The 7,931-nt window shown below is 45.3% G+C and overlaps 1 long non-coding RNA gene across 5 annotated transcripts; it reads left to right on the top strand.

The window, feature by feature from the left end:
- Positions 1-207: 207 nt before the first annotated feature.
- LOC123123405 (uncharacterized) lies at positions 208-7,389 on the top strand. Of its 5 annotated transcripts, XR_006460613.1 has the most exons (9): positions 217-947; positions 1,031-1,131; positions 2,186-2,574; positions 3,094-3,158; positions 3,331-3,486; positions 4,001-4,090; positions 4,313-4,448; positions 6,293-6,417; positions 6,627-7,389. It is a non-coding gene; the product is annotated as an uncharacterized lncRNA (long non-coding RNA). The 5 variants fall into 5 exon arrangements; XR_006460615.1 differs by having other exon boundaries at positions 211-947; positions 3,331-4,090; XR_006460616.1 differs by having other exon boundaries at positions 208-947; positions 3,335-4,448.
- The last annotated feature ends 542 nt before the right edge of the window (positions 7,390-7,931 follow it).

Genomic DNA, 7,931 nt, shown 5'->3' with positions numbered 1-7,931 from the left:
TAGTGATGATCCCCACACAACCACACAGTTCTGACAAGAGACAAATCCGTTGCAAATAATACATATAAATAACGTTCAATTAAGCAAAGTAACTACCAATGATCATGTGCACAAGTACATAGTGCGACATGGCTATGCAGCCCATGACCTGAAGGGATTACTCCCACATCGTAATCATATCACAGACGGAAAACACGTTGTAGATGGCATTGATAGATGAATAATCGTATAAAGTCTTACAATATCTCCGTATGCAATGGTTCGATTACAAGTATGACAAACTATGGGAAGAATTGAACATATAAAGGTCAAAGGGGTCGCTAGGCAGAAGGAAGCCATCCACGTCATCTATGAATTGAACATATAAAGGTCGAAGGGGTCGCTAGGCAGAAGGAAGCCTTACACGTCATCTATGAATAGTGGAGAGGAAACGAGCGGGCAGCCTGGGCAGCGAGCGAACGGACAAAAGGGAGCGAACGGAGCGGGCAGCGTTGGGGCAGCGAGCGAACGAATGGAAAAGCAGCCAGACCTAGCCCGCGCCCCCGCAGCCGCCTCCTCTCCTTCTGCCTCCGCCTCCACCACCTCCTGCCTCTCCTCCTCCTGCGTATCCTCGTCTCCTCCCTCTGCCTCTGTAATCAACAGAAGGAGCCGGGTCGCTGCCCTCCTCCCCCACTTTCCACTCCCACCCTCCCCGCACAGCCGCTGCCTCTCCCTGCTCTCCCCATCTCGCAGGAGCCGCCGCCTCTTCCCATTTCCCCATCTGGCAGCGAAGAAGAGGATCGATCATGGGAGAGGGTGGGAGATTGAGGAGAGAGAGAAACGATGCAGAGGACAGGGGATACAAGGTGGACGGAGGTTAGGCGTCGTCACCGGAGACGTGGATCTGCGGTGCAGTGGGAGAGGTGACGCCGGCTGGTCGGCTACTCACCAGCGGCTGCTGTTTGGCGGTATGTGGCCATATACCTTTGGTGCTTTCCTGAACTAAATTCAAGTGTTGGGTAATTGGTCACCGTAAGTGAGGTTGTTGCAGTTTTCCTATTGGTGTGGCTTCAAGATTGCTGCTCATGTGCCTGGTCATATCAAAAGGGCAAAATGAACTTGTGGCAAGGATATGCTTCTGTTAAGTTAAAGGTCCAATTTGTCCTTTGCAGAGATGCTTTTGCTTCCACATCGTACATTTCTGCTCAATTATGGCTTGGTCTCCATTAGTCCATGCATGTGTTGGTAATTAATCACAGCATGTGCGGTATTAGTTGTAGTTCTCCTGTTGGCTGTGGATTAAGATTTCTGTTATTTTATCTGGCCATATCTTAGGGCAAAATAAACTTGCGGCAATCATGTTTTGTCTACTGAAGTGCACAATCTGACTTTTGTTAAGATTGTAATTTATTTTGAGTTCATCAGAATCTTGTGATGCCATTTGACTCAAGGGCCAAATAAAATGCAGGGCGTTTCACACCCTATATTCTTTTTAGCATTATGTGTGTGTGATTATTGATAGGGTTGGTCTCCGTTGTGCTGTATACTCATGTGAACCAAATTAATTGAACCCATGTAGTTATACTACACTATGGCATTAAGCCAATGCTACAGAGAATGGCAACATTGCCTTTGTTTTGTTTCCCGGTTACACATGATTGAGATATTGGTAGGTGGCTCTTTTGTGCTTTTTTGTGATGGCACGTAGCATGTATCCATCTACTTGGTTGGTTGAGAACTTGAGATCATCCGTCCGTCCGTTGGCAATCATATGCACCGATCTCATGGATGTCCTTACTTTCAAGAAAAGATAAAGCAACAAAAAAGGCAAAGCGGTGACCAAACTTTTCTCCCCTTTTCCTGATCCTACAAATATCCAAGCAGAAATATAGTAGTAGTATGTGCCATCTTTGGAGCTGTTTTAACTTTGAAGTGAACCAAATGCACCCACATGGATTGCTGAAGATCGACACATGCGTAGCAGCAGTCGTAAATATCCTATAAATATCCAATCAGAATGTTTTCTGTTGAGGTTCTGACAACATCTTTCAGGTCATTCAGAGAGCCCACTCTATAAGTAATCTAGATGATTTGAAATGGAACAGTGAGGATTTGAAGAAAATTTTGCACATATGGTCAGAGATGCAGTGTGATATTAACAGCTTGGATGTTGACCTGAATGTTGGATTGGTTTTGTAATTTGTAGGGGTCAGGCCGAGCAGGAATTCAAGGCGGAGGTGGAAGCCATCAGCAGAGTGAGGCACAAGCACCTCGCCGGCCTCATCGACTACTGCGCAGAAGGGCCTAAACGGTAAGTGTGCTTCTGCATTTCGGCTATATCATCGAACATATAAAGGTCGAAGGGGTCGCTAGGAAGAAGGAAGCCATCCACGTCATCTATGAGGAAACGAGCGAGCGGGCAGCATGGGGGCAGCGAGCGAACGGACAAAAGGGGAGCGAACGGAGCGGGCAGCATGGGGGCAGCGAGTGAACGGAAATTCACAATTCATACAAAGGAATGACATGCTTCCTGTTTTTACTCCACTCTTGGCCTGGATCCAAAGCCCCCCTTAGGTTTTGGATGTGCTCTCTTAGGTAAGTTTCCTTTTTTCTCTTTCTTTCGTCTTGGGACCATTTATTCTCTTTGCTCCACAGTATATATACAGTCAAAAAGAAGTAGCATTATATCTTGTTAAAACTTCTTGAAGTTAACTAGGACCAAGTAACATACTATGAGCTTGCTCTGTTTGGTCGTGAAATGTGAATCTGATTAGATCATCGCAGTTGAATAATTAGCACCTTGGGGAGGAATATGATGTGTGTTTCAGAGATTTTAGAGTGGTTTTGTGCTATGCCTCATAATACTTGGTTTCAATTCCAGAGACTTGGTTTTGTGTTATGCCTCATAAGGTCGAGGCATGTGTTACAGAGGCCAGGAAGATTATTTTGCTTTTGATAATGCATTTTTCGGAATAGGATATTAGTGTTTAATTCTATACTGTTCCCCGAACATCATTTTTTGTTTAATTATGTACTGACAATCCTTTCCTTCTTTTCCATTGCAGTAAGTAGAATTTATATTTTTTCCTGAACATTCTTTCTTTTCTGGGCCAGCGATTTCCTTTTTCCTTGGGTTACACTAGCTGCACCCTCCTATCTGTGACGCCGTGGCCCCAGAGGTATCCTTCTATCTGTGCCGAATTTGATTCTTTGCATTTTGGGTTTGGATATGCTTGCTATTGCCTGCTTTTTTCCCATCTGGGAAGACGGTGTTTTCTATGATAGAATTAGTGTGGTGGTACAAATTATAAGTCATAAAATGATTTATTGAGCAATAAACTTTATTGGCAGTAAGGTGGTCAAGCGTGAGATGTTAGATGCCAATGGGATTCAGTATTTAGTCCCTTCTAATCGAGCGAAGAGGGACTGCTGGTTTTGTGGGAATCCATACTTTAACAGGGTTTCTTCCTGTTCAACAAAGTCAAGCACTACTCGTGTTCTTTCCTGGTATGGCTTATGTGACTACGAAGTGCAATACTTTCTGTTATTTCTTTGATCCGCCAATACTGTTAGGTTTCTAGCTATATATAATGATTTCCTCCTCCCCTCCACTTCTCTACTCCTCTGCCCGCCCCCCGCGCATGGTCGCCGTCGCTCATTTCTTCCTCTCCCGCGTTCGTCCCGGCGGCGGTGACGACTTGCAGGCAAAGGCAACAGCGGCGACGCTCTACCAATCCGCTCACGTCCTTGAGCCCCGCGCATCTCCACTTTCTCTTTGTTTCTCTCCTCCTCTTCTCGATCTCCGGCGCATGGCCGCTGCCGCTCATCGCTGGCATCTTCAAGCAATTAATTCTCAATCCAGAAATAGGTTTCAGTCTGATCTAATCCATTCATCATGCATTATTTTCAAGTTATTTTTCTCCAACCAAATCAGTGATAAAAATTCCAGTGATCTGTGCAAAGTATTTTGAACCATTTGCAACTTTCCGTTATATCTTTTGTGGAATCTCCAAAATTGCAGAGCCCATCGAAGGGAACCGAGACAACAGTTACCAAGGCCACAGGGAGTGGCTGGTGATTACCATTTCTCAGTGCGATATATGTATTTTGGGTATGCTCTGGTTTACTGGTTATTACTCCCTCTGTTCCTAAATATAAGTCTTTGTAGAAATTTCACTATGGACCACATACGGATGCATGTAGATGCATTTTAGAGTGTAGATTCAGTCATTTTGCTCCGTATGTAGTTTATAGTGGCATCTCTACAAAGACTTATATTTTGGAACGGAAGGAGTAGATATGAAGTTGATTTTTGGTATGTTTATGTTTTCAGGCTGGGGTCATTTTCCTTGGGCAGCTCTCACACCCAAATCTTGTGAAGTTGGTCGGTTATTGTTCCGAAGATGATCACTTGGTTCTTGTCTACGAGTTGATGTCCCTATGGAGTGTGTAATCGCATCTGTTTTCGAGTAAGGCGCCTATTCTTTGCATGCTGCTTGTTTTGCTAAAGATTGTCTCTTGATTATGTCACCCACCGGTTTAATTCACATGAACCATTCTATCATTCAATTATGCGAGCTTTGCATCTACCGTGAATTTGGTTCCAAATCACTGAGTAATAAATCTGTGCAATTTTGTATATTTACTCAGTGATATTTTAAAGTCCAGTCAAACTTTTTGCCGTATTTCTTCATAATTGCATGACCAGTGTGGTCGAGTATGCACTATTATTTTAGGGACAATTCCATTTCTCCCCCTAACTTGAGCCCACACCTGGCATTTACCCCTAAATTTCGAGTATGCTCAAATCTGCCCCTGTGCCGTTAGGTGGTGTTATAGAAATACCCCTGAGTGTCGTTTCTGTTAGGTCAAAGGGGTTTGACCGTGCAATTTGTCCAAAATGCCCCTTAGTGGTACTAGTCCACATTTAGGTAAACTATAAAAAGAAAAAAAATAAGTCAAAGCTAGACCAGTCAACAAGGACTGGTCATTAGATATTGGAGGCCCACATGTCATTGTCTTTTTAATGCATTTTTGTTTTAGTTAGTAGAGGGCCCATGGGTCCATGGAATACCTAACGAGGACGATTAGGCTAGACAAGTTTTTAACGATAGCAGTTAAACACCAGCGGATCTAAAAAAAAAAGAAGGTAAACACCAGCGCGTGCACTAAGGCACGACGGCGATGTACAGGAAGATGTCGGCGGTCTATGTGCTGCAGAGATGTCATACGAGGCTGTGGGCGAGAATCCGAAGTGGATCAAGGTGGCCGGGAGGATGGGAAACAGTGAGCTCGAGGTACGGCGACGAGGGCAGTGGGGCAGTGGATCTCGGAGCTCGCGGGGGGATATACTCGGGTCGTGCGGCTCCAAGGGAACGACGTGAATAGCTTCAGGAAGCAATAAGGAACGCGAGGAAGATGGCGTAGAGGCCGGGGGCTCACCATGGCCGGAGATCGGCCGCGGCGGCGGTGGACCGGAGCTGAGGAAGAAGGAGAGGGGCGCCGGCGATTGGGGCAATCCCAGGCCAATTCCTTCGGCGGGGAGACAAAGTAGACAGTGGCAAAGCTCATGGAGGCGATTTTTGAACTCTGGGAGTCCATTGACCACACGCGCACGAGAGATGATGCCGCCGGAGTTGAAGAAGACAAGAAGTGCGCCGTCGATGCCGAGCCCTGAGGCTTCCCCTCTCCGATTCCTTCCTCCAGAGCGCCTCTCTCATCGTGATGAAGATTTCTCCCTCTACAAATGGTTGTGTGGTTGACCGTAGGGTGGACCCCGACATAACGTCCTGCCATGGCCGCACCTCTGTTGAGCAGGGTGAGGCCCCCGTGGCCTTCGGGTGCCGCGCTTATGTATCTCGGATGCGGCAGGGTGTTGCGGACTGCCACGGTACTCTGTGAGCGCTCCCGCGTCGGGAGTCGCCGGCAATGATCGGAGCCCGAGCTCCTCCCTTCTGTTTCACGTGCGTCGGGAGGTTGAAGAAGGAGGAATAGGTGAACCGGTACGGTGGGCCTCAATCTTTTTGTTTTTTTCCTACCATTGGCCCCACTTGTAAGAAGGGGTATAATTGTCCAAGAAAAGTCTTGAAGCCGGTCAAACCCCTTTGACCTAACAGAAACGACGCTCAGGGGTATTTCTATAACACCACCTAACGGCACAGGGGCAGATTTGAGCATACTCAAAATTTAGGGGTAAATGCCAGGTGTGGGTTCAAGTTAGGGGGAGAAATGGAATTGTCCCATTATTTTATTCACATGGTATCAAATACCACATTATGTAGATTTGTTCAAGTACTTGGATTTGCTAATGCAGGGGTAATGCTGCCACTGCCATGGTCAACCACACTCGGGGCTGCAAGGGGGATTGCCTTCCTGCACGAAGCTGAGAAGCCCGTCATCTACAGGGATTTCGAGACATCCAACATATTGCCCGATGAGGTATATATACCGTGTTTGATCGCTTTGATGTTTGCTTTCATCCGCACAAATTCAAGACTCCTTATACATGAAAAACAGTAGAATGATTCACATAAATGGTTCAGAAAGCAAAATGAACACCTATCATTTTTCATGACTGGTGACACGAAACTAATACTTCTTGCTTGCATTTCTCTTCTTTGAATCCCTCTGGCAATGTTCATAATCAGAAGTACAATGCGAAGCTCTCTGACTTCAGCCTAGCGAAAGACTGGACCGGTCAGTGACGAGTCACACATCTTGGCCTGCATCGTAAGCACCTATGGCTATGCCGCCACGGAGTACATCATGACAGGTAGGTAGCCATCATCTTGTCACTGAACTTGAAAGCAGAGCAATGGGAATTTTGTATATGAATTCTGATGTGTTGTGCCATTGTGTTTCTAGTCTTTATTGGTACACACAAAAAAGTAACTAGGATTGGTATGTATATGCATCTCCTGTATTGATTACAGATGCAAATAGGCCTGCTGGAGCAGCTAAGGAAATAGAGAGTTTTTTTTGTATAATTGTTTGCACTTCATAATAGCTTCTTTTTGGTACAATTTAGGTTAGGGCACTGTGTTGACGCCTATGCTTCCTTTAGTATGATGTAGGTTTATAATTTGGGATCATATATATGTGCAGATGGGTTGTCATTCTTGTCACCGCTGTTATGATTTGTAGATTGTATATTCAAAATTCATTGTTGTCTTATTTTCCCCTGATACCAAGACCAGTGCATCACAAAAATGTAACATGTCAGGAAATCATTCTGTAAGATATTATCCATCCTAAGTTATTATTACCATGTGAAAAGGTAGTCGTGCGGAAGAGCACAATCTATTATTGTTGTGTCGTGTGCATGCACACACATACTCCGTACAATGTTAATCTAATAGTGTTTATTACCATATGAAAAATATCATAACTTGACATGTACATATTGAAAGGATCGATATGGTTGACTAGAGGGGGGGGGGGGATTAATAGGCAACTAACAATTTTTAGCTTTTCTTGACCAAATTAAACTTAGCATCAAAATAGGTTGTCTAGATATGCAACTAGGTGAGTAACCCATATGATGCAACAACAACAAGCACAACGAACAAGCAAGGGATACAACACAATATAAGCTTGCGCAAGTAAAGGTAAGAAATAATCAATAGCGGAGCCGGTGGAGACGAGGATGTGTTACCGAAGTTCCTTCCCTTTGAGAGGAAGTACGTCTCCGTTGGAGCGGTGTGGAGGCACAATGCTCCCCAAGAAGCCACTAGGGCCACCGTATTCTCCTCACGCCCTCACACAATGCGAGATGCCATGATTCCACTATTGGTGCCCTTGAAGGTGGCGACCGAACCTTTACAAACAAGGTTGGGGCTATCTCCACAACTTAATTGGAGGCTCCCAACGATACCACGGAGCTTCACCACAATAGAATGTGGCTCCGAGGTGACCTCAACTGTCTAGGGTGCTCAAACACCCAAGAGTAACAA

This window comes from Triticum aestivum, chromosome 5D (genome assembly GCF_018294505.1).
Source record: "Triticum aestivum cultivar Chinese Spring chromosome 5D, IWGSC CS RefSeq v2.1, whole genome shotgun sequence".
Classification (NCBI taxonomy): Eukaryota; Viridiplantae; Streptophyta; class Magnoliopsida; order Poales; family Poaceae; genus Triticum; species Triticum aestivum.
This window is presented reverse-complemented; position numbering and strand designations above follow the sequence as displayed.